Raw genomic sequence first — 10321 nt, 5'->3', positions numbered from 1 at the left:
GCACCACCAGCAGCACCAGCAGCAGCAGCAGCAGCAGCAGCAGCAGCGGCTGCACCACCACCACCACCAGCACCACCACCAGCAGCACCACCAGCAGCACCACCAGCAGCACCAGCAGCAGCAGCAGCAGCAGCGGCTGCACCACCACCACCACCAGCACCACCACCAGCAGCACCACCAGCAGCACCACCAGCAGCACCAGCAGCAGCAGCAGCAGCAGCTGTGCTGCGCAGGCCGCAGGGCCCACCCCCCAGGTGACGCGCTCAGGGACACGGCCCGGCCCCCCCTCCCCTGACTGCCCGGTCATCTGAAAGGAGGAATGAGCAGTTACCCCTGGAATCTGGGCTCCCCCACACGGTCACCCTTACGGTGTGCTGGTGACCCGGAGCTTCCGAGAAGGACTCGGTCGGCGGTGATAGGACCGCGGGGCCACTCCAGACAGGGACCCCGAGCTGGGCCGCATCTGTGCCTGCCAGAGGAGGCTCCGGTGCGGTTACACTCGGGTGACAAAATAAATGGTACAATGACGGCCAGCTGTGCTGGTAATAAGGGGCTGTAGTGGCTACAGCAGCAGCCAGAGGCGTGAGGTTAATGACCAGGCCGTCCTTTCTGTGAGCGTCCCCGGCGAGTGGGGCGCCCGGCGGAGACGGGTGCCAGAGCTTCCATCGCTCACGTGTGTCAGCGCCGCTGCTGGGTCGTGCCGGCGGCCGCGTTCTCGCTGTGCACCCTGGGAGACGTCCCGTGGTCCCGCCGCGCTCACACACACAGCAGAAATCATCTTACCCGAAAGGAAAAATATGACAAATACTAAAATGGTGCCGCCATCGCCAAGTGGCGAAGGTCTGGAAGTTGAACACCGTCCCCCGCTTCTCCTCTCCTGCACTGCCAGCGCCCGCCCGCTGCCGAGCTGTGGGCGTTTCTTACAACGTTGCCTTCATCGCTGCAGTGTCGTTCCAGGGGCTCCAGGCCGGACAGTCCTGGCCCTTTATCCAGCGCAGCAACCTCACGAAGGGCCTGGGTGACATCCACACTTCCCGTCGTGGTGGCACGGAGCAGTGCATCAGGGAAGACGCCCGCTCAGGCGCGTGACCTGGGAACGTCCTGTGAGTGGCTTGCAGGATGGTTTGGTGCTGGGAAGATCAAATACTTTACATCAATAATGAGGGAAAATGTGATGATGGTGATGGTGATGATGATGGTGGTGGTGATGGTGGTGGTGATGGTGATGGTGATGTTGGTGATGATGGTGATGATGGTGGTGAGGATGATGGTGATGGTGATGATGGTGGTGATGATGGTGGTGATGGTGGTGATGATGATGGTGGTGATGGTGGTGATGATGATGGTGGTGATGGTGGTGATGATGGTGGTGGTGATGATGGTGGTGGTGATGGTGGTGATGGTGGTGGTGAGGATGATGGTGATGTTGGTGATGATGGTGATGATGGTGGTGAGGATGATGGTGATGGTGATGATGGTGGTGATGATGGTGGTGATGGTGGTGATGATGGTGATGATGGTGGTGATGATGGTGGTGATGGTGGTGATGATGGTGGTGAGGATGATGGTGGTGATGATGGTGGTGATGATGGTGATGATGGTGGTAATGATGGTGGTGGTGATGGTGGTGGTGGTGATGATGGTGGTGATGGTGGTGATGATGATGGTGGTGATGATGGTGGTGGTGATGATGATGGTGGTGGTGATGGTGGTGATGGTGGTGGTGAGGATGATGGTGGTGATGGTGGTGATGATGGTGATGATGGTGGTGAGGATGATGGTGATGGTGGTGATGGTGGTGGTGGTGATGATGGTGGTGATGATGATGGTGGTGATGGTGGTGATGATGGTGGTGATGATGGTGATGATGGTGGTGAGGATGATGGTGGTGATGATGGTGGTGATGATGGTGATGATGGTGGTAATGATGGTGGTGGTGATGGTGGTGGTGGTGATGATGGTGGTGATGGTGGTGATGATGATGGTGGTGATGGTGGTGGTGATGGTGGTGATGATGGTGATGATGGTGGTGAGGATGATGGTGATGGTGATGATGGTGATGGTGGTGATGATGGTGGTGGTGATGGTGGTGGTGATGGTGGTGGTGATGGTGGTGATGATGGTGATGGTGGTGGTGAGGATGATGGTGATGATGGTGGTGAGGATGATGGTGATGGTGATGATGGTGATGGTGGTGATGATGGTGGTGGTGATGGTGGTGGTGATGGTGGTGGTGATGGTGGTGATGATGGTGATGATGGTGGTGAGGATGATGGTGATGGTGATGATGGTGATGGTGGTGATGATGGTGGTGGTAATGGTGGTGGTGATGGTGGTGGTGGTGATGGTGGTGGTGAGGATGATGGTGGTGATGATGATGATGGTGAGGATGATGGTGGTGAGGATGATGGTGATGGTGGTGGTGATGATGGTGGTGATGATGGTGATGGTGGTGGTGATGGTAGTGATGGTGGTGATGGTGATGATGGTGATGGTGGTGATGATGGTGGTGATGGTGATGGTGATGGTGGTGATGGTGAGGATGATAGTGGTGAATGACCAGTGTGTGGCCAAGGGGGTGATGCAGAGTCCAGAGGCATCTGGAGGCGGCAGAAGCAAGGCTCAATGGCTGCCGGGTGCTGGTGGCCGATGCGGCTGTCATTGTGAAGCGTGACTCCCAGGTCTGTGGCTGGGTGTGTGACGCAGAATTTAAAATCCAAATGTGTGGTGATGGAAGAGGATGTGACTTTGAGTGGCGGGCACACAATGCAATACACAGATCATACATCGTACAGACATGCACGTGAAGCCTACATCGGCTTATTAGCCGATGGCACCCCAATACATCGAGTAAAAAATAAATACGTAAGATGGAGCCAGGAGGCCAGAAGGGGGAGCCCCAATGAGGAAACCAGGGGGAGGCCTGGGTTACAGCCCCAGCAGGGAGGGTCCTCCGGGCCCAGCACGGGCCCAGCCAATAGGAAGCCCCACACCGTCCCGACCCTCGTTTTCCTCCAATGGACTTCCACTCAGAACAACGTCTCCGACTCCCTTCTTTTTCTCTAAGAGTCTTGATGCTCCTCCCTTGCTTGCTGGGCTTGCCGGTGGATTTCACTGCAGTTTGCTCGTCCTGATTTGCAGTTCTCCTGCTACTCCCGGATAAGCCCAGTCCGCTGGAAAAATAACGGGCTGTCGACATTAATTTTGGGAGTCGACACTGTTTGGTGTCAGATCCCCAGGGTGGACACCTCCCTGCACACCACCCTGACACCTCCGAGGTTGGTGTGCAAACGGGGGCCAGTCGCACAGAGCCCTCGAGCTCACGGCGGTCTGCCGACCCCAGGGTCCCAGGGCAAAGGCTCTCCTGGACCCGGGCTCCACTCTCTTTGCACCTGGAGCCCTTGTCTTCACCTGGGATTTTGTTTGGTTTTTAATGAAGTCATCGCCCATCCTGGTGAGCATGCCCTCGTTCCCTTCCTCTCTCCGTTTGTGGAAGCCTCGTCACACGCCACCCATCTGTGCCAAGAGAAGGAGGCAGGGTTCCTGGTGTTGCGAACAGCTGCTGGGAAACAGGGCCCTTGGAGTCTAGATGTTGTAGGGTCACCAGAGGTGGGGCGGGTCCCGCCTGGCCCTTGGACCGGCATCTTGTGTCTTTCTGGAAAAGGTGGGTGGATTTTGGGTACTGTCTATAAGAATGCGGTGGCCATTCCGGGGAAGCTGGTTTGGCTAACCCCACCTTCGGGTGTGCCCCAACACCTCTGCGACCACAGGATACGGTGTTCATGGGATGCAAAATCTTCTTAAATGCAAGTAACTCAGAAAACAGCTCTAAAAGGAGCATTCAAATAAAGAACGTTTACTGAAAAATAAATAAATAAAACCAAACCAAATCTCGGCCCTCTGAGCAGGTAACCTTACTCAGTACCTGGGTCAGGAACATAATTTGGATCCAAATATTCTTTGCAGTTTTGTGCTTGAGACGTGACTAAGGTATTTAAAATGTAAGCTATGAGGTCTCTCAGTGTCTGCCTGTCTGTAAATATGCCATAGAGATGGTATTTTTCGACTTCTAGATGGTATTGCCAACATTAATGTGGGAAAGAGATCCGTTTAATTGGTTCAAGGAAAGTCAGGTGCTTGCATGAATTAAGTATTCCTAAGAATTCTCAGAAATGTAATAGAAACTAATCCAAATGCTCTTTGGGTTAATATGATCTGAGAAAATATTCAGAATTAAAATTAGGTTAAGCTTGTTGGTTTAATTGGATCAGGCATGCCTTTGGTGTTATCAACTTAAATAAAATATTGTTATTCTACCCGGGCTTATGGGTCAAGTTCATGTTCTCTCTTTTGCAAACTTTGTCAGCAGGAAAACGCTCGTGAGATGATGGCCGACTTTTTCTAACGTCTCGGGGGTCTTTGTGAGCATTGACCTGAATTCCATCTGATGAAGGATTTAGAATAGGCATGTGGAAAGAGTTTTAGGTGCAATAGTTATGTTTTATGGTATGTGTGCTTAAAAACTAGAAACCCCAAATCTTTTGGGTAACTTAAAACTTGAGAGTTTTGCTCAGTTAAATTCAATAATGGCATTTTACTGAGTATCTAGATTATTCTCCAAGCAAGATAAAAGACATAAACATTAATTACTGAACATAAGTTAATTACTTCTGGATTTCTTCTGTAGAGAGCTAAATTTGCCAGTCCATAATTGTTTACTTCTTTCTCACTAGGAAATTTAGCATTTTAAGGGTTGAGAGTTATAACACCTGTAATGAGGTCTCCTAGAAATCCTAGTGTAAACATCTTCATATGCAGGAAAAGTGGGGTTCGTGTTTTTGGCGACAGAAGGTGTGAGGACAGGAAGCGCACGTTTGTTGGGGGAAAAGAAAGTGACTTTGTGCTAAAGTAAAACTGACAGGGGTGCCCATGGAAAATCAGGATTCCTGTGGTGTTTGTCTCTCACTGCCTGGCTTGTTTCACTCAGCACAATGCTCTCCAGCTCCATCCATGCTGTTGCAAAGGGCAGGAGCTCCTTCTTTCTCTCTGCTGCATAGAATTCCACTATGTGAATGTACCACAGTTTTTTGATCCAGCAGGAACCTAAACAACAAAACAAAGAAACAAGCAAAATATAACCAAAGACACTGAACTAGAGGACAGGCTGACAGTGACCAGAGGGGAGAGAGGAGGGAATTTCAGGGGAGAGTGGGAAGGGTTTGCAGGAACAAATTTAAAGGACACGTGGACAAAAGCTAGGGGGAGGGCGGTAATGGGAGGGAAGTGGGGAGGGATGGGTGGGTGGGCTGGGATGGGAGTAAAGGACAGAAAAATGTACTTGAACAATGATTAAAATAAAATAAAAAAAAAAGAAAAAAAGAAAATCAGGATTCCCAGAGACGGGGCGCTGGACCTGGCAGAGCGTGCTGTCCGGAGCTCAGAGGCGGCACTGAGACTGGAACCCGGGCCACTCACCCTAACTGGGGTTTTCACCGGAGCAGGGGCCTCGGAAGGGGGGGTGCGGGCTGGAGAGGAGTCCTGAGGATGTGGTGACTCGGGGACAGAAGCCGCCTGTGTCCCAGGGAGGGGGCTTGTAGGGACCGAGGGGGGCTCCTGAAATAGGCACGGAGACGCAGCAGGCAGACACAGCTGTCCAAACCTCAGTAATCTAAGGCCTTTTCCGTTGCACGAGCTTCATGAATGCTCACCAGTGGTCTGGTCGTAGAACAGCAAACAAACAAATTAATGCAAATCAAGGTCACTGCAACGAAATCTACTTCGTGAGGACGGCGGTGGGAAATCCTCTCACAACTAATCCTGGGGATCTGGGAGGACTGCTGCTCCACAAGACTGCTGCAGAAAAGCGTAATCGTACCGCGCCGTGCGAATTAAACAAGCCTGAGGGACGCTTTGAACAAAAGGCACGTCGTTAACCCGGAGGCTGTGAATTTACACGTTATCTAATAACATTTAAAATTAAAACTGCTCGAACAACTATTGTCCTTTGTCCCTAGCTTCTAATGTTGCCTTCCTCCTTGTCACAAAAACAGTGGGGCCCTCCCTCCAGAGCCAGAGAACACGGCCGCTGAGTCTGAAGGGGCGTTTGCGGCGGAGGGAAGAGCTAATTAAGGGGATTAGTTAGAAGTGTCTGTGGTTTCAGTGCCTCATGAAGGTCACAGAGGAAGTAAAAGGAATTTGGGATGTAAAAGGAAAAAGTCCTAAGATGTGCTACTTCAAAGATGTAGTGAGTGTAAGCTTTATAGAGAAAACCTCAGTAAGAATGATTTTATTTATCTTTCTCTTGCTTTGAGACGTTAAGGGAAAAGACTAGACATTAGATTAAAAGGGCCTGACGTAGGGCCTGATACTGAAGAGCTGAGTGATCTTGTAAGTGAGTTAATCTCTAATACCGGTCTGTTTATTTGTCCTGAGACGAGCAGGTAATAAAACATGTCTCCTGGGACTCTTCTGAGAAAAACATGGGCTCGTGTGTGGGAGAGATCTGTAATTGAATACGGTTGCTAGTATTTGCAGCTATGTATGTGAACTATGATTGTTGAACTTTTTAATCTCTGTATTAAAACAATACAAATGGACAGTCAGACTTGGAAGGGTCTTCAATACGGTCAGATCTAACGATCCTTTGTCTTTCATCAATCAATTGATTCACGTTCTCAGTCACTCTTTCATCCATCAGACTGCAGCTGTTCAGTGCCTCCTTTGAATCGGACACTGGGCTAGGACTCAGGGGTAAGTGAAATATGAGGGTGTTCCAGGTCAGCAAACCGAAACCAGTGAGGAAGGCTGATCATCAAGGAGTGAAGGGAACACCCTGGAGGGCTTCCCGGAGAAGGAGGCATCTGGGTGACTCTCAGGCGATGGGTTGGATTTTGCCCGAGTTCCTCCAGTGGGAGTGTGGTGTTGCTGCATCATATTGGAGATGTTGAATTTAATCTTCGATGCTCCTGAAAGTACGCTGGAGAGAGGTTCACAAAGAGAAAGAGGCAAGCCATAGGCCGATAGAACTTATTTACAATATACATTTATATTCGATGAAGGACTTGTATCCAAAATATATAAAAATTATAACTTTATCGGGAAAGAAAGATCACCCAGGAGAAAAACGAAGAAAAATGAAGACAGCTTACCAAAGCAGAAATTCAAAGAGCCAACGAACATTTTAAGAGGTGCCTGTCTTCGTTTGTCGTTGGGGCTATGCAGATGGCAACCACAACGAGACAGTGTCACAGACCAGCAGGCGTGCAGACGACAGGCGGCAGGGGCGGCAGGGGCGGTGGGAGGCGTGGGGGAGTGGTGGGTGAGCGGTGGGAGGCGTGGGTGAGTGTGTCTCCGCTCGCTGCCCTGGGGCTCGGGGTAGGTGGGGCCCTGGCAGGTTCCTCGGCAGCACCTGTTAAGGTGAGCCGGTGCACACCCCGTGATCGGTGATTCTGCTGTGAGGACTATTCCCCGAACATGTGTGTTTAGTAAAGACACGCACGGGAATGTTCCTGGTAGCGTTACTTTTAATAGCCAACGCCTAAAACAACACAGTCATCGACAGTAAAATGTGTGAACGGAACATGGTATTATTTCCATAAAGGGCCTGGCACGGATAACACTCCTTATTTTTTTTTTTAATTAGAAAAGCTTTTATCACAAAATCGTAAGCGTGTCCTTCTGTAGCACAACAATATCACACTCAAGCACACCATCTGGCATTATTTTAGGTGAAATGTTCGCATTAAAACTGTGAATTTTTACACCCACTTTACCACCCTAGCAACGACACTCAGGCAAACATCGCTTCCGCGGGCCCTGCGTGATCCGCCCAAGTGGAAATACACCGCTCCCACGCGTGCCGGATGATGGGAAAGCTTTGCATACATTGCCTTGAACACAGTGAGCAAAATACAAAGTTTGAATGCAACGAACGAGAAAATGGGCGAACGGGGTTCCGTTTGTGTGAAGTTTGGAAGTGCGATGTTGAGGGCTCTTTGCCTTTCTCCGTTCGGGGAGGGAGCGTGGGGCCGGGACCGGGAGGAGGAGCGCGGGGCTCATCTCCGGACACCGATGGGGCTCACCCCGTGGCGCCCGCTGGTGGCAGCTCACGGAGCAGCAGCCTCGGGCTGGTCCTCTTCCACGCGTGTCACGACTCTGCGGAGGGTTTCTGAGTCTTCTGCCCCCTGCCGCCCTGGGGTTCCGTCCGGTGCTGCGTCCTCACGCACTGCACCGCCACCCACTGTGCGGTGTCGGTCCTCCGTTTCCAAGTTCTCTCTCCTCTGTGCGCGCGCGCGCGGAGCAGCTGAGCTCCCCCGGTGGCCACCCTCCCGGTTATGCTTGTGGGCCCCCTTTCTCTCCACTAAAAACCGAAATCTCCGGCAAACTCCGGTCTCTGACCCAAGGAGCCGCCCGTTGCCTGGAGACGAAATCCCTCCGCTCCTCCCTCCCCGAACGGCCTGGGCGGGGACGCCACACGGTGCGCCGTGGTCACCTTTGGGCAGTGGCACCCAGGAAGGGCACAGGGGTCCCCTCTTTACTTAGTGAGACTGATGCTAGAGTTATGTAAGTTGAGTAGGTGTTGGTGTGCATTACAAATTCCCTGGAGAGCAATGAGGAGAGCAGAAGGCAAGTGATGCATGTGTTGGTGCCACGTGGGGTTTGTGATACCTGATTCCCGGGAACCTCTGTCCTCCAGATGGACGTGGAGGGAGGCACCGACCCCCGTTGAAATCCCCCGTTACCAGAAACAGTGACGTCAGTTCATTAAAACTGGACTTTTCCATGCCTACCTTTGCTGGTCATGTAGCGATTAAATTCCAGCAGCTAGCAGGAAAATTCTGATTTCGAAGGTTTAATCTTATCTCTGCCATTTATTTGATCTGTGAACTTAAAAATTTACTTTCTTCTCTAAACCGTACTTTAGAGAATGAAGCGTGGGGATCCTCAGGGCCTGTCTCCTACGAGTGACTCGAGGAGGGAATGCGGCTCCGGGAGCCCGGTCGGGGCGCTCTGGGATCCGACCAGCCGGTGTCCTCCTGGTCGTCCAATGGTGACGGAGCTCCGAGGGAGGACTGTGACTCCCCACAGCCTGGCAGGGAGTGCCCCCCCCCCCACAGGTGTTATGTGAGGGTGGAGGGTGCCCGTCCCTTAGTCCTGAGCTTCAGAGAGCACCCGACACCAGACTGCGGTCATGACATCCTGACGGTGAATTCCCGTGGACAGCACTCGAGCGTCGGGAACAAGCCTGGGACTCCCCGCGCCCACATCACCAGCCGGAAGGCCTCGGGGTGAGCACTTAGTGGACCATGCCTGTCCGTGAGATCCATAATGAGTGAACTCCGGGCTCTGCTGTGATGCGGGCCTCGCCCCAGCCGCATGGCGTGTATTTTTGCTGCTGAGTGACTACACACGTGCTCCGGAACACAGGTGGCTAAACGCCTAAGGCTGGTTCTTTGCCTGGGTGTTCGGTCTTGTCTGTGTTATTCTTCATCGAAATACTGTTTGAGGCATGGTTACCACAGCATCACCAGGTGTTAATGTGGATGAAGATTAGAGTGTCTTCAGGAGTGTATTTCAGAGTGTACTGTGGTGCGCGTGGCAGCGGAAACAGACCTTCGATCCGTTGCATTGTGGGGACTTGCGTGTTCTGAGGGGACCGTAAGGTGGCCGGTTCCAGTCCGGTGAGAAGGTGGGGGTGGGCGCGGGGGTGGAGCGATACCGGGGGTCCTCAGTCCCAGGGCAGCCGGCCCGCCCCTGCTGACAGATGAGGGGCGGTGGCCGAGGAAGGCTGGGGGTGGGGCATAACAGAGACGAGGGTCATTTTTTCCCCGTGGGCAGAGGGGGACAATACAGGAAAGAGGAGAGAGAAGAGGGGGCGACAGTTCCCTTCAACCCCCCAAACCTGGTTCCTTAAGGGTTACATTTGATAGCAGGATGTTTTGAATTGGGTTTGAGCCTTGCTGTTGGGCGCACGGTCCTGCTGAGGCAACTCTGACAAAGCGGAAGAAAATGATGCCCTTTAAATAAAGCCCGTCCCCAACATAACGAGCCCTTCTGAGCAAAGCAGCCTTGATCGTCAACAGCGACTGGCACGCAGGTCGTGGTGGCTGGAATGCTTGTTGGCTAAGTCACGGGAAGAATGCCACGCTCCGCCGGTTACTGGCTGTATATAAAGGCCCCGGGCAGGCAGAAGGCACACACCTCAGACGCATCTTCCTGCAGCCCAGCTGAACTCTCTTCCCCGGACAACATGTGCGGCAGTTACTACGGCAACCTCTGTGGCTACGGCTGTGGGCTCGGCCCCTACTATGGCTGGGGGTGT

This window comes from Phyllostomus discolor, chromosome 2 (genome assembly GCF_004126475.2).
Source record: "Phyllostomus discolor isolate MPI-MPIP mPhyDis1 chromosome 2, mPhyDis1.pri.v3, whole genome shotgun sequence".
NCBI lineage: Eukaryota > Metazoa > Chordata > Mammalia > Chiroptera > Phyllostomidae > Phyllostomus > Phyllostomus discolor.
The sequence above is the reverse complement of the archived record's forward strand: the minus strand, read 5'-3'. Positions refer to the sequence as shown.